At 55.5% G+C, this 23,118-nt stretch overlaps 1 long non-coding RNA gene across 1 annotated transcript in view; it reads right to left on the bottom strand.

The window, feature by feature from the left end:
* Positions 1-13,746: 13,746 nt before the first annotated feature.
* LOC134519883 (uncharacterized) overlaps positions 13,747-23,118 on the bottom strand; it is a 64,643-nt gene continuing 55,271 nt past the window's right edge. Inside the window, exons 3-4 of the long non-coding RNA XR_010072320.1 lie at positions 14,860-14,932; positions 13,747-14,465 (exon numbers count right to left, since the gene is read on the bottom strand). This is a non-coding gene — a long non-coding RNA (uncharacterized LOC134519883). The remainder of the gene's footprint in view (positions 14,466-14,859; positions 14,933-23,118) is intronic.

A 23,118-nucleotide genomic window follows, 5' to 3' on the forward strand; every position in this document is an offset into this window, starting at 1 on the left:
CACCATTCAGCCGCAGCCCTGTTGGTCCAGGCGGGAGCGCTGCTACTGGTTTCAGCAGGAAGCGGTGGGGTGTGAAGACACCACATAAACACACGGGGCTAAATCTTCCTTCCATGCAACACAGTGCCAGCCCCTGTGGAGATGGCTGAAAATCTAAGCTGTGTTGCTGCGGTCACTTGGAGTTTCTTTTCTCTCAAGAAAACATCATTATTGGATGATCAAAAGTTGGTTAGAAATGGAAGAAAATCCATCTCAAAAATAAAAAGAAAAAAATTTCAGATTTTCTCTCATTTCACATGCTTTGAAACGCACTTTTTCTATTATTATTTTCATCGTTAATTTTTGTTGAAATTATTGTTATTTTTGGAAACCATCAGAAATATGGCTTTTGCTAAGAAACGTAGTGTCTGGACAATAAAAGAATTCCTAGCAGGGTTTCAAAGAGCATAGTAAAAAATCACCTCTAATTCCATCAAAAGATACAAAAATATAATAAGTGCTAATATAGCTTCATAAATTTTCATTTTAAAAGAGTTAAAAAAAACTCAGCAACTTTTTGCCTGTGGAACACCATAAAGTTTAACTCATCATAAGACCGCACACGTTGTGGTGGGGGGGGTTTGCCATCCTCAGCCCCTGGCAATCAGCAGCAAAGGGACTTCTAAATGGCAGGGCCCATCTGGGGCTTCTGGTCTCTGATGGACACATCCCCTACGGCTCTTGTCTCGTTCAAAGCATTTGCTCTAATGTGGTGTCTTCACTAAAGCGGTCCTTATTCTTGCACTGTGACAAGTATGAATGGGAAAGTCCTCTGTGTAAGCAGTGGATGTTCAACCACAGGGAACAAAAGCGTGGACAAACCCGGGATTTTAGCATATATATAATAAGCCGTACCCATGGTCGGAGCAGAAGTAGTCCAACAGCTACTATTGCCCCTTTCAAAATGTCACTCCTGCTTTCAGCATCCTCCTCCTGGGCCCTTCTTCCTCTGCACCCTCGGGTTACTACTGCTTAATGACAGTGTCATTCCCCCAAGGAGTTGCCACCTGAGCACTCTGCCTCCTTCACCAAGAGGATGATCTTGCCCAAACAAGGTTCCTCCTCCTGCGGTCTCTTCCAAAGGTCCCAACCTCCATCCAGATGTCTCTTCCAAGTGTCCACAGGGCAGAGAAACCTCTAGGAACTCACGCACCAGGGGTTGTATAACCCCAGCCACCCCAGGAGATAAGAGCATCCTTCTTAATTTATGCCACCTCATGACAGCAATCTCAGATCCTGCAGATGCTGCCCAGGGCCACGTGCACAAACTAGGAATTATGGCACGCGCGTGACCTGCAGTACAGATTCATATGGCCACCAGCCCAAGCCTTTGACCAAGAAACACCAGGCTATATCGGGGTCTGGGATTGTTTCTCCAGCTTGCCAGTGGCTCGTGGACACCTACTTACTACACTAACTCTCCCCAGATGCACTCTGACAGCACCTTCCCTAATGCAAAGTCCAACCCTTTGCCAGGGTTTGGTCACTGACCACACTTGGGCTCTCCCTCATCACTGATGGTTTGAAGGATGCAGACCAGGGAGAGAAGAGTGACCCCTGCCAGGGACAGGGGACTGTCCTCCCATGGATGCTCCCCTCCATCCCTGGTCACCCTGGGCCTGTGACAAGGCGGATGGCCCAGGGAACGAGGGACAGATGGGGTTTCGGAGGGTGCTCTGGTGCCTGCGCTCATGCCGGGGGAGCCCGGTAACGCGAGCGCGTCTTCCCCATCCCCGGTGCAGCAAGCGGGAGATGAATTACTGAGGACAGCTGAGACAGGAGGCAAATGGCATCGCGCTGGAGCCGAACAAGGCCTGTGACTGTGCGCTGTGGGATCTTAAACATTTGGAGAGCAAAGGTCAGGAGAACAGGACACTCCTCAGCAATGACTTTCTTCCCGCCCCCACAAGAGGGACATGGGGCTGCTATGCCTGGAATGACCCTGGGCATCAGCCACAGCCAGTGCCCTGATGGGTCCCAGGGGTTCAGTGGTACCCACAAGGCAAGTCCTTCTTCTCCTCCTCCAGGTTTCGCTTGCCACCAGAGCCCGGCGTGATGCCCTCCCTGAGGCCGGTGGGTATTTATGACAGACCTGATGTGGTGCAGCCTCAAGCCAGGAGAAAAGTGCCTGCTGGCCACCCCACATCCTCAACGGGGCACGGTGGGACGTGCCACCGGCTGGCTAATCCTCCTCGCCACATCCCCCTGCGCCCGCTGGCCAGGCCGCCGGCCGTTACCAAAATAAACATTCGGGCATGGCAACGCTGACATTTGCTTCAGGCGAACAGGCGCTGGAAGGAGGAGGCAGTCACGTTATTTTTTGCAGGCTGGTCACGAGGCAGGAGACAACCTGCTTGACACGGGGCATTTGGGATCACATCTGCCCCCGTGACTTTGCGGCCGCCCCCGGTGTGCCCTGGCTGACCCCCTCCACATGGACCTCTTCCCTCCGAGCCCACCACCGCGTCCCAAGCCTTGGCGATGCTCCCGGGTGTCTCTGCAGGATTAAACACCTCCTGCCACACTTTGCTGTCCCCACGTCAGAGATGGGGAGGTCCCCAGGGCAGCAGCCCCACAAGCGAGAGGGTCGAGCAGGGCACAGCGGCAGCAGGTATGGCCCCATCAGGCAGGGGACAGGCAACCAGCATGCAGTCCATCTCTTCCCCTCCAAAAAGAGCATCCCTCCATCGAGGGGGTCACAGCTCTGCCCGATGCCGGTAACAGCAGCAGCCCCCGTGCCTGGCTAGTGGCTATCACCGGGGCGTAGGCACGGGTGGTGAGCTGGGATTTCACCTGCCGGCTCTTTTCGTGCTGGGGGAGGTTAAAGAGGCACATCACGGGAGGTTAGAGGGGTGAAGAAGTTGAACCAAGGGCCCTGCGGGAGGATGGGAAGGATTGGTCCATCAGATCGGCACAGAAAGTCTCTTTCCGCAGATTTGCTGCTCAGTTGTCCTGCAGATGAGCGAGACCAGCTGGCAGGAGGAGAGGCAGTCCTGTCACTTGTCATGCCTGCAGACTTCACCCCCCCGAGCTGCCGCCCTGGCTCCTTCCCTCCCCCGGAGGTGGTAGGAGATGTGCACATAGAGGATCCCAAGGCTGCCCGCACCCCAGCCCACCCGCAGGAACGAGCGTCTGTCAGACCACCGATGGAGAAGGGGACATCGGGATACTTCACAGGGGACCCGGAAGAGTTTCGATGAGGACATCCACCCCTAGGTGTCTGCTAACACCGCAGCCTCTCTCATCTGTCCCAATTCCCTATTCCCATCCCATCACGGGATTTGGGAATCAGGTAAGACCAGCTGACAGAGCGATGGCATCCCTGGGATTTCCCCCGGAGGGGTGGCTGGGGACAGAGGGGAGTCCCCAGGAATGTGGTGCCAGTCGATTTTATTCCGGGAGAGATGCCAAAGCTGAGCACAGCTGCCGAAACAGGGGGTTTCCTCACGAGCACGTTGTTGTCCCACTGCCCCTGCCCTTGGCTGAAGATTGCACATCCCTCTCCTGCAGCCCAAACCGTCCCCACACAGGGGAGAGGGATCAAGCCCCCCACCACAACTGCAATCCCAAACCCTCAGGTCTGGGGACAACCCTGGGGCTGTGTGAGCATTGCTGTCACACTCATTAATTACCCGGATAATTCAGCTCAGTGCAAAATGTAGAGGTTTATTTTTCTGGTTATTGCCCCAGCCGGGTTAAGGCATCTGGAAACAACTCCCACGTTTTCAGGCTGATCTGAGTATAAAGGGACAAGTTGCAGCAGCAAGAGGGCAGACTGTTAAATCGCACGTCTTTTCATGAACACAGGGCGTTACAAAAACGGCCAGGAATCACAACGCTGAACAAGGGAAACTGAAGAGCGTTACAAAAACAGACAGGAATCACAAGGCTGAACAAGGGAAACTGAGGCATGGAGCAGCAAAGCAGCATCCCCCAAGAGCAGACAGCATCCCCAGGACCACCCTCCTCTGCCCCTTGGCGGAAAGGCCGGGCAACACTCTTGCTGAGCCCTCCCGGGGTCCTGTCCCTTGGGCAGCCACAGGCAAAGCAAATTTAGGGGGGCGGGGGGCGCTACTGAGGGCACAGAGCCCTCAGGGCCCGCGCTAGCGGCGCAGCTGAATTCCTTGAAGCCGCTGGATGCTTCTCGCAGCTGCAGAGCAAATTCAATAACAATACCATGAGCAATGCCTTTTTAATAGGCACGAGGTGAAAAGAACCCAGCGAGTCAATATTTGTGGACGAAAACAAAATAAGCCAAGCTGTTAGCACAGAGGAATGCGAGGGAGGCCGGGAGGCGGCTGGGGTAATTATTATTTCATCTGCCAGATAGCCACGGTCCTGCCCGCTGCCTCCTTCCTCCGCCTTGCCCACGCTGCCCGTGCCGGAGGGAGGGCAGGGGAGAGGCGGAGATGGGGCAGAAAAGAGCAAATGTTTTGGCTTGGGCAGCATCGGGCGTGTGGCCGGGGCTGGCTCGGGGCTCCGGCTGCCGGAGGCTGAGCGCTGCCCTGGCCCAAGTATTTAATGTCAGCGGCTGGAATGTGCTTAACACAACATTTTACAAGGGAACATTAGTCAAGCATCCGCACTGACAGAGAGGGTCAGCGATAAGGAGCCGGCGCATGGGAGCTGCAGGGAAGCGGCTCTTGTTTCAGGCAAAGGAGGGCAAGACTTGTCGGGGAAGGTTGGGAACATAAAACAGGTCAAATAGCCCTGCTTTCGGTCTGACCATCCCACCCAGCATCGTGTGGGATGACAGTGCTATGCCAACAGCAGGGTCCCGCTTCCCACGCTCCCCCAGCTATCACATGTGCTGCCCCAGAGCCCTCCTCCAACCCCCTGCAAGGTGGGATTGGGGGAAACCTGTCCAAAAGCCATTCCCTGCCACGCGCCCTCGTTTGCGGGAGTACCGGTGTTTGGCTCTCCACGGGTATTAGGTACAGGTGGGAGCTTCTCGATAGCACGGCTCAGGCTTTGCTGCCTTGCAGCAGGTTCTCCCGAGCCAGTCCCTCACCATCAGGGCACGGCAAGGAGCACCCATCCCTAAACAGCAGGAAGGAGACATGCCGCAGCCTGGAAATCTCCCAGAAATGGGGTTGGTGAAACGTTAGTCAGCTTCGCCTGCAACCTGAAAATGGCACCACCCTCCATCTATTCCTAGAGCTATCCCCGTTCATTAGCCTTCTTGTCCCTCAGGCTTAAAAAAATCCCCCAGTGTCATGACTCCTTAATAAGATGTCATCTTCAGCCATGACAAACATGAGCGCTCAGTAAATAATAGCCCTGCCATGTAATGTCATGCCTCTCCCATCTGTTGTAGTAATGACTTTGCCTCTCTCACCTGCCACCCTCCCCCGGCTGCTCTGTGCCCACAGCGGCCAAGCCAAGCCAGTGCTTCCCTGGCCACAGCAGCAGCTCGGCCACCGACCCCTCCGACAGCTGCTGGCCTTGTTCTGGGCGGCAGGCAGGGGGGGAGGTGTGCTGGGACACAGGTGGTGGAGCGCGATCCAGCGTGGGAGAGGGGGAGCGTGACCCTCCGGCAGCCAGCCACCCCAGGAACTGCAAAGGGGCTTCCTCACCTTCTTCCCTCCTTATTCTCTCCTTTCTTTCCATCTTTCTCTTTTTCTTATTATCTTTCTTCTTCTGTCTCTCTTCTTTTTCCTCCTTTCCTTCCCTTTTCTCTATTTCCCTTTCTTTTTCTCACCACCACTGTCCCACGTCCCCATGCTTGGTGCCTGCAGGCCTTGTTTGAGCATGGTCTCTCTGCTTTTTGCTGCAAACCCATTTCCAAAAAGCTCTCCAAGCAGTGCCCAGAGGACAGAACAAAGCTGAAGGAGTTTTGGGACAGAGTTCTCCTTCTCCCCTCATCCTCTCCCACTAGAGAGCATTAACCCCTTTGTGCCTCAGTTTACCCACCTGCAAATCCGGATCAATGACCCAGACCAAACCTGTTGCCAGGGAGGAGCGGGCTTTTCACACTGGCTGGCTGCAGGCGCTTCACTCTGCTCCCCAAAAAACCCACATCTCCTCTGAACCACGAAGAGGAGACACCACTACAGAGCAGCTATTGCTCATCACTGCTTAAGTAGCTCCCATCTCCCTTCTCCCCACCCCATGCCCATTACCACCCCTTGGTGCAACCCCTTGCAGGGGCTGGAGACACAGGTGCATCAGGTTGGAGTTGCAGAGCAGGAGTTAATTGTTAGAAGCAACTAAAAAAATAATAATAATTTAAAAAAAACCACCAATTAAAAAAAAAAAAATTACAAGGACTAATCAAAGCTGTTTCTAGGAGGGGATTTCCAGTGTGTAATGTCCCCAGTCTGAAGTGAAGGTGGAGACAGACGCTGCCTTTACAAGATGTCTTTTTTTATTCCCCCTCCCTTTCCTGTGGAACTTGGGTTACACTGAGCCCGTAAAGGATAGCAGGACGCGGCAGTGCTGTTTGCCGTGAAAACTAATAGGGCCATGCCTGCTTTCATCAGGAGTGTAATCAGAGCCACGGATAATGTTTTAAAAGGCACAGCAGCTTCAAGTGCAAGAGGGGATTTATTAGTGAAAACGAAACCACGCTTGAGCCTTTGCGAGTCTTATTTTAAGAGCCTGGAGGAGAAAGGAGCGGGCTGGCTGGGGAGAGGCGAGGCAGCCAGAGCTCCGCCACCGAGCAGCGGTGACGAGCAGCGGTGACAAGGGCTCATGACACCCCTGGGCTGCCGTTCTTGCTCCGCCACAGGTTGTCCGCACGACCTTGGTCATGTCACTTAGCGTCACGGTGTTTCAGCTCTTAGCCTGCACAGGGGGACAAAAATCACTCCCCTACAGCTCTATAGAGAGATAAAGAAGGATCATGGCTCAGAGGACACTTGCACTCTCTGCAGTCCCACTGGGGCCCTGGCACGACCCAAGGGGGTGGCCAACAGGTCCTACAGGATCTTACAGGCTCAGAGAGCAGCTCTGGGACCTTCTCCCAGTCTGGCGCTGCCACACATGGCAGGTGAGGACAGAAGGAGAAAGGGGAAAAATGTCCCAGCAGACAGTCATAGCAAACAAATAGATGCCCAGACCCCTAGGGTCTCTGGTTCTGCTACAGACCCAAAGTCCATCCCATATTTAAGGTGCTTGGTTTCTGTTGTCTTGAAACAGAGGCAGAGCAGCGGCCCAGTGACGCTGATGGAAGGATGAATTCCCAGTTTTGGCTGTCTCTCGGGGCTCCTGATGCTACTCAATAGACTCAAATAGCTCCTCTGCGCTGATGGACAGGGGATGTCTCACCGGTCCTCAACTAGGCTGGGGGAGGCAGCAAACACAGTCAGCTCCTCTGTGTTCGGAGAGAGACACGAGTATGGCCTAAAAGCGCATTTGAAGGCTGAATTTGCTGCTAGGAGGAGAGGAGACCATGCTCCTGAGAGCATGACACATGTTTAGGGTCTGCTTCTCCATCCTGAGGGCAGTGTGGCTGGTCGGCAGGGTGAGCTATGCAGAAAAGATAGTCCCACATCTGTTTATCTCCTTTTGAAAGAGGGGAAAGCCTGAAAAGTGAGCAGTTCTGCCTGGAAAAATCCTGTTGGAGAGGCTTCCTTGGCCTCAGATGCCCTTGCCATCTGCGCACATAAGAAACCCTTCATAAGGTTCTCATTTCCTCTTTACCTTTTTTATATAGCCCATAATAAGATCCCTAATTTTAATGGACTGTATGGATCTCGCTAGCAGGGAATGGCTCCAGCAGAGAGGCTTTAACCCTCTGTTTCAACAGGATCAGCAACGGAGCTTTCGGTCCCTTGCTCGGCTCCACTGCAGATGCTGGTAGGATTTCTCCAGCCACCTCCACCCTCCCGACCTGCCGGGAGATGCTTGGGCGTAGGTGCCCCATGTAGTGTTAGTGGGAACTCGCCCCTCTCCCTCAAATACTTATGAAGCAGTGCGAGAAAAATTATCAGTAATTTGCTAAATTGGAAGGTGTGGAGGGAGCTGGGCTTGTCCGGCCAGAGGAGAGGGCTAACGGGTGGTTATAGAGCAAACAGAGCCACACTCTTCCTGGAGGTGCGTGGGAGGCAACGGACACAAGGCACAGCAAGGGAAATTCTGCCCAGGTATCAGCAAAATAATTCCTAGTGAGACTAGTGACAAGAGAGTTAGCAAAGCGCGTGGAAGGGTGACTTCCCTGGGCCGATCCTCCAGAGATCAGGGCACCACGCCAGATCTGGATGTGTGTTAAAACCCACTGAATGGCTTGGGTGAGAGGCAGGGGAGGGCATAACCCGGCCCCCAAAAAGTTTTATGGTGTCCCTTGCCTGGGGCACAGCTCGACTTGGACCTCAGCAGCCTGGCTGGGATCTCGGCTGGGGAAGGCAGCGCACAGGAGCTGACGGAGCCGTTACACCAGACGGGGGAAGGCAGAGCCAGGCAGCAAGGACGCGCAGAGCACGTGTCAGGGGCTCTGGGCTGGTTCCTGACAGCTCCTTTCTCCCAGAGCTCCTGGACAGGAGACAAAACGTGATTTCTTGCTCCTTCCACTCAAAGGCGGCTGTGAAAGTCTGATTTATGCTCAAGACTCTGGAAAAGAAAAAAGCTTGGCTGTGGAACCAAGTTCAGCTCCCAGCCAGGAAACCCTTGTATGGGATCAACAAGTTTTAACCATGCAAATCGAATTTGGGTCCAAACAGAGCCCTGTTTCACGACTTCTGCCTCTCCCTTCCTCACTACGCAGGGCCAGGCTACCTCCTCCCTGAACAACCCCTCACATCCATTCCCTGCAGCAAAGGCAGGCCAGGGAATGTGTTGTAGATGATTTGTTGTCCTTCTTTACTTTTCCTTCTCTCTTCTCTTCTCTTCTCTTCTTTTCCTTTTCCTCTTCCTCTTCCTCTTCTCCAAGGCACAGCCAAACATGTCACAGCTCTGTCTTTCACCGAGATAACTCCCAGCTGCCAAAATGTACTGGAAGAGGTCCATCCGCCTGTGACCCTGTCACCAAAAGCCGTGGCTGAGCGTGGCCTCATGCTATGTGACCCCCGGCAGCGTGGAGGAGTGCTCAGGGCACTGGGGAGAAGGAATTGCTTGGTCAAGTCACCAGCAACGAAGGTGGGCAGCTGAACTTGTTTATCCGTGCCTTTGTTTCCCCATGTGGATGGAGCAGACCAAAGGCCACTGTATGACTTTCCCCAGATCCACCATCTCCTGGGTGACCCTGGAAATGGGTTGTGGGAGCAATCTTTCGATGTTGTTTGGGGTGTCTCCAGTCACAGCAATAGCAAATCCTCACCCTGTCCTTATACAGGTGAGACCAATTCAACAGCAGTACTGACGCACCATGGAGGGGTGAGACCTCCCAACCAGGAGGACTGCTCACATGCAGAGAGTCCAAGAGGATCGCCTGGGGGGCCCAGAACTTGCCGTCTAAGCTGGGACCGTGTCTGAAGCTTGTGCACAATCATCTGGCTTCCAAGGCAGGTACAACAGGGCCTGAATTGGTCCCTGAAGCACCTGGACATCCACCCAAGGTGCACGGTGACAGAAGGAGAGGCGTTGAACACGAGTTGCAGAAGGGAAAGCTTTGATTAGATATTAGGGGGAAAATTCACACTGAGGACGGTTACACACAGGGGACCAGACAGGTGGGGGAATTTCCATCCTTGGAGACATTCAAAACTTGACTGGACAAAGCCCTGGACAACCTGATCTAAGTTGGCTCTGTGGCAGGCTGTTGGACCAGAGACCTTCAGGGGTTCCTTCCAACCTAAATTGTCCTATGGCCTACATCCACAGCACTACCCAAGATGCTCTTGCATCCTCTAGAGTTCAATAAACCCACCTGGGCTTCTGCTTCTAAATCGGCAGGATCCTAATTCCCCTTTATGATTTAATCCCTTAATTCGTTTGCCATAATCCTGCAGTATGTGGCTGGAGGAAAAGGAAACAACACAGCAAAGCAAACAAAGAAATGCAACCAGTGCCCCCGAGAATAGTATATTACTCCTCTTCTTTCCTGTTTGCCTTCCTGCCGTTCTGCTTCCATGAAAATTTGTGGGATTTCATCCAAAACTCCAGTATCTCCTCTCCAGCAGCGGCTGGGGATGGCCGCTTAGAGAGAAAATATCAGAAACAGTGAGCACAGAACGATCCTCTCCCTGCTGCACCCTGCCAACCTCTGGCAGCTGAAGCTTCAAGGACATCTGAAGCTAAAGGCCACTTCCAAACTCGAGCGTGTAGCAGTTACCATCTGAGAAGCTGCCAGCGGAATGAGAGCCACGGCAGAGTGAGTTTTATGGGGAGCCCCGGGGAAAGGTATTTCCTCTCCTTCACGTGAAACAGGCTGCCCGGTCCTTCCAGCGGGCCACCTCCCTGTGCCCTCCCCACCCTGGTCCCGGCCCCAGCTCTTGGGGTGACAACTGGGAAGGGACCAGCATCATTTGTAGATCTGCTTACTGCTGCGAGCGTTGCATCCGACCCACAGCCGCAGAGCCCGAGCGTTTCAGCCCCGTTCTCCCTTTCCTCTTCTTTCCCGCGCCCCTGATCCCACAGCGATCTCGGGGATCCATTAAGAGGAGCTGTCTCTGGGGTAAAACACAAGCCTCTCTCCCTTGAGAGCTGGGATGCCTCTCGGCAATGCTGTGACTCAGCCCCAGCCATTGTTCGCCCGGAGAAGTGCCATGCGCCTGCACGGCGTGTACAGGTTGAAGAGCCCCTTGCAGACAATTTATCCACGGAGCCAGAACCGGAGCATTTTACACTTGGCTCTTCCCTTGTGCTGCCAAGGGAGACCTCCCTGCACGAACACACGCACGTACACACACACACCCCTGCATACACACACCCCCCTGCACACACACACCTGCACAAACACCCTCATATACTCCTGCACACGCACATACACACCTGCACACACAGACTCATACACACCTGCACATACACACATACACACCTGCACACACCGGCACACGCACGTTCACATCTACAGACACACACCAACACACATGCACACACGCACATGCACACACAACTACACACATACCTGGACACACACACACACCTGCACACACACACCCCTGCACACACATTCACACCTGTAAACACACATAGACACCTGCACACATACACAATTACACACCTGCCCACGCACATTCACATCTAGACACCCACACCTGCACAAACACACCTGCACACGCACATACACACCTGCACACACACATACACACCTGCACACACGCACATTCACATCTAGATACACACACCTGCACAAACACACCTGCACACACACATACACACCTGCACACACACATACACACCTGCACACACACATTCACACCTGCGCACAGGCACATTCACATCTAGACACACACACCTGCACAAACACACCTGCACACACACATACACACCCACACACACATTCACACCTGCACACAGACACCTGCACACACACATACACACCCACACACACACATTCACACCTGCACACAGACACCTGCACACACACATACACACCTGCACACACGCACATTCACATCTAGACACACACACCTGCACAAACACACCTGCACACACACATAAACACCCACACACACATTCACACCTGCACACACACATTCACACCTGCACACACACACCTGCACACACACATACACACCCCTGCACACACATACATACACACCTGCACACAGACACACCTGCCCACGCACATTCGCATCTCCAGACACACACACCTGCACAAACACACACACCCCTGCACACACGGACATTCACACCTGCGCGCACACACCCCTACACACACCTGCACACATACATACACGTCTCCACACACACACCTACACAGCTGCACACATGTACACACACCTGCACACACACACATACACAGCTGCACACACATGTACACACACCTGCACGCGCACATACACACCCCTGCACACACATACCTGCGCGCACACACACACCCGCACAAACGTGCACACACACACACACCCCTGCACACACACACACGTACACCCCCCTGCACACACGGGCACACACAGAGCAGAGCCCGTAGTGGGAACCACCGGAGCCAACACCCCGCTGCTGTTGGAAAGCGCCGCACACCCTGCGGCAGGGGTGCTGCCCCGGGGGTGCCGAGCTCCCCGGCCCTGGGCGCAGGAGGTGGGCGCTGGGCACGTTCGGTACCCACAGGCCACGCCAGGCAGCGGGGCCCGCCAGCTCACACGATCGTGGGGGAGGAACGATGAAGGATGCTCCGGTCAAGGACATGGCCCAACCCCGCGCGCGGACCCGCGGTTCGGTCGCAGGCACGTGTGCTGACAAGGCGAGGGCAGCTTTGTGCCAGACCTTTCCTCCTTCTCGCTTTTGATGGGCCCCGCTCCTCTGCTTCCTCCCGCCCAGCACGAAGGCACTGAGGCTGCCTCGGCAAAGGTCATCTGAAACGTGGTCATCTGAGGAGCCGGACGAGTGTGTCCATACCCTCTGCTTCTTCAGAGGCGTGAGCGAGCTGAAGTGCAGCTTTATGGAGGAAAATTAAACACGTACTCACCACTATTGCCCACTAATGAAGCACAAGGTGGTGGTAGGAATCCCCCTCCATGGAGTTTCTGGGTACTCGAAAGTTCATGCAGGAGGCACCAGCTGCAAGAGGAGAGCGAGAGGATGCCCCTCCTGCCCCCACGCTGACACCCGGGGCTGGCTTAGAAAACATGTCGGTGGAGTTTGGAAAAGAAGCAGAAATATGTATTTCCCCAATAATCTGAAAACTTCAATAAATGTTTTCGCTCAGTAGGATGTAGCTGAGGAATCTGGGGACCGTTGCTGGAGCCAGCCACTCTGAGAGGAGAAAGCGAAAAGCCAGTCCAAATGCAACAACTGCCAGGACAATAAAGGGATCTGAAGGGGTTCAAGGGTGGTGGGGGGGTGTCTCTTGTGTCTCTTCGGTGTTGTTTCTTGATTAATATTTACATGTCAGAACCAGCAAAGCACACCTCCAGATCACGCACGGGATCTTTTTCTCCTTACTTGGGCAACAGAACGTATAGGCAGGACAATTGTGCAAACAAAGATGCGTGCCAAGCCCACCGCACCGAAGGGAAGAAATAAAAATACCAGTTATTTAAAACACGTGTATTAACAGAGGGGTTCACCTCTCCCCGGCCTTTGTGCTCTGCTGACATCGCGGAGGCAGATGAAAAACCTCGCTGGAGCATCAGGCTGGCCCCAGCCCCCGGGGGCTGCAGGGGCTTTGCTCCACTGGCCTCTGGTCTCCCTGGGCCACCCATTGGCACCTGCACCGTCACCCACGTTGTGACACTCCCCTCTCTGCCCCAGCAAGGTCCTGGGGAGGAGGGCAAAGATGCAGGAGGAGCCGGTTGAAATTCCCACCGCTTCCCTGCCAGGGAGAAGTACAGCTTTGATTTAAACTTGGGGGGCTAGGGGAGGTGGGGGCAGTGTCGTGATACCTGATGTGGGAATGCTCCTCGCATGGCTGAGCTTCATCCACACATGGTTTGCAACATCTCCAGGGTACGGTGATGGATGACAGTCAGAAAGGGACAGGATCCAGACAAATCAACTTAGTGCCAACAAGGCTGTAGCTCTTTCCCCTTCCCATGTCCCTCTCCCCACCCTCCCTCCCCGCCTCCCCTTTTCAAAGGCTTTCAAAAGATTTCAGCCCAAATGTTCCCAATTTGGGGCTGAATGGCATTCCCAGCATTTGTGCTTTGTAAGGGGGATGGAGGGATGCAGAACAGCAAAGGGCTGGTGCCACCCAGCCCCTTCCCACAGCCCGGCTTTGCACCAGAAGGCCAGACCCTCAGGAGAGGTGCCAGGTCCTGCCCGGGGACCCTCCGTTCCTCAAGCAATTACAGCGAAGTGATCTGGGTGCTTCAACACGCAGGAAGGAGGGTGACGCAGGGCCCTTGGGGAGATAATGGGAGCCAGAAGGTCTTATCTTCTCGGAGGGCAGAGTCAAGCCCTTCAAACGAAAGCCCTTGAGGGAGCAGAGAGCATCTTCCCTCAAGTGTCAAGCGCATTTCATCAGTTTATAAATACCAATGCCCTCCTTCTGCCACGCTTGGCCTCGCAGCACCGGCTGCATCCTCAGCCCTGGACCCGGTCCTGGTGGAGCTGAGCACCCGAGCCTGACTTGGCCAGGGGAAGGCAGGATCAGGCCTCAGGGGGGTGTGTGTGTTTCCAGGGATGCCTTCAGCTGCCATTGCTTGGTTCAGCCTTCTCTGGTTTGAGCTACATTTTTTTCCCTACCCAGACCAAAAAAAGGGTTAAACTGAGCTCACCTTTTCTGGAACAGGACAAGGCAGTCACTCAGCTGGAAAGGAAGCAGGATCCATCCCCTTTCTGTCCCCCTTCCACCACATTCCTGTTTCTCTCCTGCACATCCCACTGCTGAGAGCACTGTCCTGCTGCAGAGCCTCCCCAGGTGCCCCGATGATGAGTTGCAAGCCCTAATGACGGGAGAGCGGACAATGGCATCAGACTCCAGGGCTGACCCCAGCAATGCCAGGGCCTCCCCAGTGCATCCATACTGGGGACCCAACACACACACAGCGGGGGGAGGGGACGGTGTCACTAGCCTAGTCCAGAGACGGGGCTCTCTCCAGGTGTCCACTCCCCATGGCTCCACCACCCAGCCCTTTCCCAGCTGATGTTCTGCTGAGTGGGATTCCCCAGGGACACACAGGGGGATGCAGCCCCCAGACCTGCTCACCCAGCCTAACCCTGTCCCTCTGCTGTGACACATTCAAACCTGCCAAGATCTCCAGAGGATGGGAAGAGGGCTGGGGCGTCCCAGGGTGGTAGGTGAGCCCCCACGGATTAAGGGGTTAGATCTGGTCTCACCTTTGCCAGGAACAGGAGGATTTTGGCAGCACACCACCTTCTGCCAGCTGGGCTCATGGCAAGTAAAAAGAGTCTGTGATTAGAAAGAGAGTAAACATAAAGCTCCTAGGGCTGTTTGTCACAGAGGTTGGGGAGAGGGGGTAAGCACAGGCATTTTCCTGAGCAGCCCAAATCCTTCTGCCCTCCCCTTGGGGCCCCTGGGAAGGAGGTGGGTTTGCTGCTGGTTGCAGTCCACATCCAGGCTGCAACTGCTGTGCTTTGCTGGAAAGGGAGCTGAGCCCCCTGCCCTGCCCTGCCCCTCCCCAGCTCCTGCCACCTGTCAAGGGCAGGGGGGTGACGTGGGGAGGAATTAAACCCAGCTGAGTTCTCCCAGCCCTGCTACAAGGTACCTAGCACTGGTGTCACTGGTTTCCAATGGGATCCTAAGTCTGGGTTTCCCTTGGATTTACCTCCTGTCGAAAGCCGAGGGGGAGGCTGCCCCATAAGGCTTGCTTGCAAGGTTTATTCCTCCAGTCCTGGGAACAAAACGAAATGGAGACTTCAGTCTCTGCAAGGGCAGTCAAATCTCCCGAATTTTGGGGTGGGCTCAGCAGAGACCCCCGAAACTGCACAGGGTTGACTGGGCTCACGGGAGAGCGGCTGGAGAGTGAGACAGGGGGGGAATGGGTTTGCCAGAGATGCCTCCCCGATGGCCACCGGCCAGCCCGCCCCGCGCCGGTTCCTGCCTCTGCCCCCGGGTTCCTCCTAACGAGGTTTCCAGCTCGGCTGAACCCCCGCGTCGCTTGCGGGGACGCAGCCGTCCGGGGCTGGACGGGGCTGGGGAGGGGAGGGAGGAATCGCCAGCCCCATCCCCTGATTCCTCCTCTCCAGTATTATCGAGGGTTCGAGTTACATCGAACAAACGCGAAAGCGGGGCAAAATTGGGGAGGGGGTGCAGAAAAATATTGTCACTGATTCATGGAAAGACGCGGGGGGGGTGGTTTAAAACCCTGTGGCAATGCTCCCTGTGAAGGGGGACGGCCCGGGGTCGCTTTCGGCGGTGGTCCCCTCGCCCCGTGCAGCAGTTTGTGATGGAAAGTCTGCAAAAGCCATTAGGACTTTTGTGCTGGGGCACTAGAAAAGCAACGCAGACACCACTCACTTTTCTAAATAAACATTAGTCTTAAAAAGTTTGCACTGCTGACCCCCGCAGCTCTGATTACTTGTAATTCTCTGAACCATATTTTAAGGCTTCAAACTATTTTTATTTTTTTTTTTTTGCGGGGAGGGGGCGGATTTTGGTTATTCCTCCCTGCAGCCGTGCCACAGATGTGCCGCCGGTACTGTGTGCTCCGGGGGTGGCGGGCCAGGGCGGGGGGGTCCCTGCCCACCCCCCAGGCAGGTCCTTGTTCCCCAGCCCCGCAGCCCCAGCCCCTCGGCATGTTCAGCTCCCTCCACTTTCCCCCGGTGAAGATTTTTCTTCCTTCCTTCTTTTTCGGAGGGGTTGGGACCACTTTCGCGATCCCGGTGCAGAGATGCTGTTCCCCTCTTAGGGAGGGCGGAGGCGTGCGGGATGCAGCCCCATGCCCACCAGGCTGTGCCCCCAAACAGCCCCGGGACCCCTCCCCCAACCCCCCCCCCCCCCCAAAGAGCCACATCTTCGCAGCGCGGCGGAGGCAGCTGCAGCGAGGTATCATCAGTATAATTGGAAGGGTCACATGTTAAACCCTCGCTGTTGTTCGCGGTAATGTAGCTGTGTCCCTCGGTTGCACATTTACCGATTTCTCTCAAACCAACCATTGTCACAAGGTTCATTCCAGGAGGAGTGATCCAATGGGTTGCCACGGCAACTATAATGACATTAAAATAGAGGCGGCAGCCGCCACCCCCCACACACACTCCCGGGCACAGCCCTCCCTCCCTCCGTGAAAACCGGCATCAGCCCGGCAAAATCCCGCACCTTTCCCGTTGGGGCAGCCCGGGAAATAACACCCGTACCCAGGTGCAAACAAAGTGGTGGTGATGGTGTGTGTGTGTCGGGGGGGGGGGGGGGATTTATTTAAACCTTCACGGGGGAAAGCGGCCGAGCGAAAACAACAGAAGCGCGGTTGTTGCGCTCCCGCGGAAGGTGAAATTGACCAATTCTGGTCAGTTTCCAGCCCGAGGAGGGAGGGGACGCGGGGAGCGGTGGGCGCTCCCGCCCGCGGGAAAGGGGCGCAGGCGGCCGGGATTTGGGAACGGGAAAGAGCGAGGGTCGATCCCTGCCGGGAGCGGGGAAAACGGTACAAACCTGGGGGTTATAAAGCCCCCGCCGAGGCACCTGCGGGTTGGGCGATGAGACCCTTTCCCTCGGCCCGGCCCCGCGCTGGAAATCCACTTTTCGCTACTTGGTCTTCGGGAAAACGTTCGTTTCCGATTGAATTGCCTTTGTTATTTCTCATCGGCGCCGCTACGCTGCTTTCCCGCATTTTTATTTTTCCCCTCGAAATTTGGGGCGAGAAAAGATGTTTAAAAAAAAAAAAAGACCCGTGTTTCCTATTATCACAAGACACCCTTCCCTCTCGATTAATATTTCCCATCTGTTCTGTCCCGGGCACATTAAAAAAAAAAAAAAAAAAAATGTGACCGAAGAATACTGTGCAAAAGCAAAAGGAAAATTCTGGGAATACCAACTATAATATGAATGTATCTGTCGGGGGGCTTCAATATATCTGTTTTCCATATGGGAGAATGTACTGCCCGTTTTTCGTCGCCGGCAGCCGATAGCAACCCCTGAAATCGGGCTCTCTGGGATTTCCGCGACGCTTTCCCGAATACCTTTCCAGATTTCTGAGCGGGACCGGGAAACGGCCGGGAAACGAGTCGTTTCTATCAGTTTGGGGCCATTTTTTTTTTTTTCCATGGGAGCCCCTGAGCAGGAGTTTACCGGGCCATAACGGAGGGAAAAGACCAGAAAGCTCATCTCAGACCCGTGGTTTCATTTCCTCCACCAAAATATGCCCGACACCTGCCTGCGGTTAGGATAAATCCCCCCTGCGGGCAGAACCCGGAGCGTTCCCGCGGCTGGTAGCGCCAAAAAAAAAAAAAAAAAAAAAAGACAAAAGGGGGAAAATTCGGGTCAGCCCGAACCGGAGCCGCCCGCAGCCGGGTCACACGCGGTTTGCGGCGGCGGAGCGGCTTCCTCCAGCCGGCCCCGACGGCGGAGCTGCCGGCACCAGCACCGGCACCCGCACCCGGCCGTCCACGCCGAGCATCCGCCAAGCGCCCCGGGTCAGGCCGGGGGGGGTCCGGGCTCCCCCCTCGGAGCGCCCGTCGCGGACGGGGAAGGGGCCGAGGCGCGCTGCGGTAGGGACGGTGGGGCCCGGGGGTCTGGGGATGCAGCGTCCGGGGGGCACCGCTTTGCCCCGGCCTCCCTGAGGGGCTGCACGACCCTCCGGAGCTGCCTCCCTCGCACAGAACCGCTGCGACTGTGGTGCTGCCCCCGGGAGAAGGGGGTGCCCCATTCCTCATGCCACCCACCTCCCAGCAGAGACGGGGAGGGGGAAACACGGGGACACACACACACATCCCGCAGTCTGGCCACAGGTTCCCCTGGAAAACGCACTTGGCCTGGTGGGGGGGACACCCAGGGTGGGCGGTTTCTCCAGCCGCCGTTCCCCGAGGGGACCCGAGGAGCTGGGGCGGGGAAGAGCGGCCGGGATGGGGGGGAAGGACCGGCCGGAGCAGCGGGAAAGACGGAGAGGCGACCGCGGGTGGGTGTCTCCCTTCCCGCGGGGCTAACGGGGGGTCCCTGTCCCCAGCCACAACTCCATCTCCTCGGGGCAGAGCGCAGGGGGGTGGGACCCTCCGCGGTGCGACGGGAGGGGAGCCCCGGGGCTCGGGGAGGCTGCTGGGGACGCAGCGGGGGCTCAGCTCGCCGCAGCTCCCGGAAGGACAGAAATGCCCTTTTCGGCGATCTCCTGAGCTCAAGAGCCGTCAGAAACGTCCCTCTGAAGTGATCCTCTTGGCAGGGGCTTATTGAAAGAGATACGCAGAGTAGGAGCATGCCCGAGAGGAGATGTGAGCCTTGCGGGGCACGGGAGAAAATGAAATTAAAACCCAATTAAAAAGAAGAAGGAAAGAGAGAGAGAAAGGTGGGAAAACGAAATTATTCTCCTTGTGAAACGTGTCGGGCTTCTCCGGAGCAACTGCAGAAGGGAGGCCTTTCCACCAGGGTGGATAAATTTACTCGTGTCCCACATGACCGAGGGTGGGGGACCCGGGGCGGGGGGGGAGAGAAAGGTCATGGGACTGGGATTTGGGTTGTAAGTCATAGAGGAGACGTGGATTTCAGCGGCGGGATCCGTGTTAGGTGGCAGCGGCCTCGGGTTTTGCAAGAAAAGTAATTAAATAGGAAAAAGAAAAAGGAAAGGGGAAAAAAAACGGGGGTGGGGAGAGGAAAGGGCATTTAAAAAATAAACCCAGTAAAATCTCGGGGTGTTAGCGGTGGGAAGTTGCGTTTGGGGGACACAGCTCCAGGAGAGCGTCGCTGGGAGACCCTGCTCGCTCAGGGAAGGGGCTGCGCCCCACGTTCCCCCCGGGGCGGCGGGGGGTGCTCGGCGCTACACCCCGCGCCGGCTCGGAGGGCGGCCTCCCGCCCGGCCCCGGCTCCCGGCCGAGCCCTGCCCGCTCCTTTTGTTGCCTCTATTTTGCGGCCACGTCTCTCCCCTGGGAAGAGGAGATCCTAGGGGAGCTGCAGGCGAGGGGCGGGGGGGCTCAGCACTGCCCCAAACAGCCGCTTCACATCCCCCTCCCCTCGCCCCCGCGCACCCTGCCGGGACCCGCCGCGGACGGGGAGAGCCGCGGTCTGAGCGGGGTCCGTCTGCCTGGACCTTGGCATTTTTTGGCCCCATCCCCAAACGAGGGAAGTTTTTCCTTCTCCACTTACTTTATTTAAATTTAAAGCGACAACAGCGAGCCTCCCGTCCCGTCCCGTCCCCCGTCCCCGTCCCCATCCCGCCCGGGGTCCGATTGAGCTGCGTCTGGCGGTGCCCTTAGCACAGCTCCGCTCCCACCCGGCTCTAGGGTTTCCTACACCCGGGGACTTGTCCTGTGTCCTCCCCTCTCTCCCTCTGCCCAGGGCTGATGGGGGGGGGGGGGGGCACCATGGAGGCCACCCTAGGTAATCTCGTCCGGGTGGGGGAAAAATTCCCACGGATTTTGCAGGGAGTCTAGCTGGAATTAAAAGCGATCGTGTGCCCCGCAGACGGCTCTCACAACTGAGGAGTGATTTTGGGGGCGGGGGGCGGGGGGGGGGGGAACCGGGGGATCATTCAGGTTACATGGGTTTTCCGAGGACTCTTCTCTCGCCTCCGCCGGCGGAGAAAAGTGGAGTATCTGGAGTATCTTGGCGAGAGTGAAAGGAATCGCCGGTGTTGGTTTAACCCGTTTCAAAAGCCCGGTACTAACGAAAAGAGGAAAGTAATTTCACTTAAATGGCGAGTTAAAGCGGGAAAATCGAAATCTGATCGAAACGGACACGGACTGCCCCGAAAAAACGCTTCTCTGCCACGCTGCGACATGGAGCCCGACCCTCGGTAGCCAGAAAGGATCGGGGTGTGGGAGAAACACCGCCAGATGGGGAAAAAGAAAGATCCCGGTGCGCCGACACGAAACCTTCCCTGTAGGAACCGACGCACAAACTCATTACACCCCCTGGGGCTCCCGCCCGCCCGCCCGCTCACCGGGGAGACGATCTCCCGCGCAGGCTTTCATTCGGGTTTACGGGACCCGCTTTGGCACACGGAGCGATGAACGATTACAACTCACTCCGTATCCATACCTATATCCATACACCTAATTTATTCGGAGCCCGAGGGGAGGGATGCGGGCAGGCAGGGCGGTTGGGAAGAGAGGCATCCCGCCTGCCCGCGGCTGGGAAAGGCCGCCGGGCTTCGGGGCTCCGGGATGCTCAGTGCCGCCTGCCCCTTGCCGGGCGACGGGTGGGCGCATCCCGGGACCGTCCACCCGAGGAGATCATTAGCATTTGAATGATGAAGGAAGGGTTGGAAACGCGCGATCAAACTCTGCCGCCAGTATTTTTTCTCCCGTCCCGGATCGCAGCGTCACCTGTTGCTGCCACGGGCTTGGGGCGCCGACCTGCATCTTATTTAATAAAATAATAAAATGCGAACTGGTCCCGAACGGACCCCGTCTGTGCCCGGGGGGAACGGGGACCGGCACATTTTTGTACCTACAACCCCGTCTGGGCCGGGTACGCCGCCTCCCGCACGGACCCCCCCGGTAAAAGCACAGACGGACCGGTGAAACGGAGGGTGTACGGGGATGCGCTGCCGGGGGGCGCCGCCGTGCTGCCGGGAAACGGGCCCTGGCCTGCCCCGCAGCCCACCAGGCACAGGCAGGGGACCGCCGAGCTCGGGGTCGGGCGGGCGGGCGGGCGACAGGGTCTCCCCTGGTTTAAAGGAGGGCAGACCCCCCCCACACCCCCCGCTGTCGCCGAGTGAGGGATCCCCGGGGCTGGACAGGGTTGGAAACCTCCTGGAGAGAGCGGAAGAGTGGCCCTCGATGGACCCAAGACGGAGCGGGTGAGACTGGAGAGCCCGACAGGGAGAGAAAAAAGAAAGAGGGGAAAAAGTGAGAAAAGATAAAGGGAGAGAAGAGAGAGAAAAAAAAAGAAAGATGAAAATAGGGAGAGAGAATGAAAAAGAAAGAAAACAAAGATGGGGAGAGAAAGAAAAAAAAAACAACAAAAAGAGAAAATTAAATAGGAAAAGATGGAGAAAGAGAGAAAAAGCGAAAGAGGGAGAAAAGGGAAGAGGGAGAAAGAGAGAAAGAAAGAGAGAAAGAGACAAAGAGAGAAAGAAAGAGAGAAAGAGAGAAAGAGAAAGAAAGAGAGAGAAAGAGAGAAAGAGAAAGAAAGAAAGAAAGAGAGAAAGAGAAAGAAAGAAAGAAAGAAAGAAAGAAAGAAAGAAAGAAAGAAAGAAAGAGAGAAAGAGAGAAAGAAATAGAGAAAGAGAGAAAGAAAGAGAGAAAGAAAGAAAGAAAGAAAGAGAGAAAGAGAGAAAGAGAGAAAGAGAAAAAGAAAGAGAAAAAGAAAGAGAGAAAGAGAGAAAGAAAGAGAGAAAGAGAGAAAGAGAGAGAGAAAGAGAGAGAGAAAGAGAGAAAGAAAGAGAGAAAGAAAGAGAGAAAGAGAGAAAGAGAGAAAGAGAGAAAGAGAGAAAGAAAGAAAGAAAGAAAGAAAGAAAGAAAGGGAAAGAAACAGGTAAATAGAAGACTGAAAGAGAAAAAGAAGAGAGAGAGAAATAACGAAAGAAGGAAAGAAAGAAGGAAAAGGGGGAAGAAAGAAAGAAGAAAGAAAGAAGAGGGGAGAGCAAGAAAAGAGAAAGAAAAAAAAAAGAGGACAAGAAAGAGAAAAGGCAAGGAAGAGAAGGAGGGAGGAAAGATGAGCAGTGGTCCGGGAGGCGAAGGGAGAGTGCGGGTCCGGCCCCTCTCCTCACCCGACAGACAGACGGAGGGGCGACCGCAGGGCCCTGACCTACCGCAAACATCTCAAGGAGGATTTCGAAAGCATCAACTTAATTTCCAAAGCAATTTTCCTGCTGCTGAGCCGGCTGCGACAGCTCCTCCCGCCCTCCCCAGATCGGAAAATGGATTTTTTTTTTTTTTTTTAAACCTCGTTTTTCTACTTTCTGTGCCGGGAAAGGAAAGAAACGAAAGGGAAGTGAGGAGGGAAAGAAGATGCTGGAGGGCGGTTATTTTCCAAAGTTACTAGGCAGGAAAGTGTTTTCAGGTCGGGCACCGGGACACAGGGAGACTGGGCGTTATTATTAAATCCTAAATCCACCGTGAAAACGGGAATTTCTGTGCAGTCACAGGGAAGGGCCAAGGCAGGCCCGGAGGAAGAGCCGAGCTATTGGAAAAGATGCTCTTGATGTTTAAAGGTGGTTTCTATAATCCGGGTTGATTTATTTTTGTTCGGGGCTGCGAGGAACTAGAAAGAGAAAACCAAAAAGCTACCGGGGAAAGGAGTAAGATCTTGACCTTTCCTAATTCTCCAAATCGGCAGTAATGGAAAGCAGAAGGTGCCAGGGGAGGAGGCAGGAGGCGAGGGCCGGCCGGGCCGAGGTCCCGCACCCCGCAGCCGGCGGCTGGGAGCCCGGCTGGCGACTGAAGGGCCACTCTCTTCCTTCCTAGGGACCCGCTCGACTTAGTTAAGCGAAAGCAGAGGAAGAAATTGTGTCCGTCCCCCTTCCCGCTGCCGTCCCGATATTCCGGAGCAGG

This window comes from Chroicocephalus ridibundus, chromosome 8 (genome assembly GCF_963924245.1).
Source record: "Chroicocephalus ridibundus chromosome 8, bChrRid1.1, whole genome shotgun sequence".
NCBI classification, from domain to species: Eukaryota; Metazoa; Chordata; class Aves; order Charadriiformes; family Laridae; genus Chroicocephalus; species Chroicocephalus ridibundus.